The sequence below is a fragment of the Etheostoma spectabile genome, chromosome 6, assembly GCF_008692095.1.
Source record: "Etheostoma spectabile isolate EspeVRDwgs_2016 chromosome 6, UIUC_Espe_1.0, whole genome shotgun sequence".
In the NCBI taxonomy this organism is placed as follows: Eukaryota; Metazoa; Chordata; class Actinopteri; order Perciformes; family Percidae; genus Etheostoma; species Etheostoma spectabile.
The window spans coordinates 29,406,771-29,407,146 of NC_045738.1; the positions used below are offsets into that span (position 1 = coordinate 29,406,771).

The window sequence follows — 376 nt, forward strand, 5'->3', positions numbered from 1 at the left end:
AAAACAAGCCAAACTGAAATAGGAATAACAAGGCAACTTTTAAAGTGTAAGAAGTAGAAAGTACAGATAATTGTGTAAAAATGTGATAAGTAGAAGTAAAAAAAAAAAAAAAAGAATTTGTAAGAATTTGACACCTATGAAAATATGCAATAACGTAGCTGAATATTGTGATGAGGATATTACCTGTGATAAATAACCAAATATTAACCTGTACTCAGTTCTGCATTTCTGCTGCTTTCAGTATTCTGCTGAAATACACCAAATTGCTTGTTGAATCTTAAACAAATGAAAATAAGTAATTTCCAACATTCTTTCTCAAACAAATTGAATGTAAAAGGCAGCACTAAAATTTCTTTATCATTTTAAAGTGAAGTTT

At 27.9% G+C, this 376-nt stretch overlaps 1 protein-coding gene across 5 annotated transcripts in view; it reads left to right on the forward strand.

The window, feature by feature from the left end:
- The window catches only part of cep162 (centrosomal protein 162), a gene marked incomplete in the record, with an annotated part of 129,535 nt that overhangs the window by 4,181 nt on the left and 124,978 nt on the right, over window positions 1-376 (forward strand).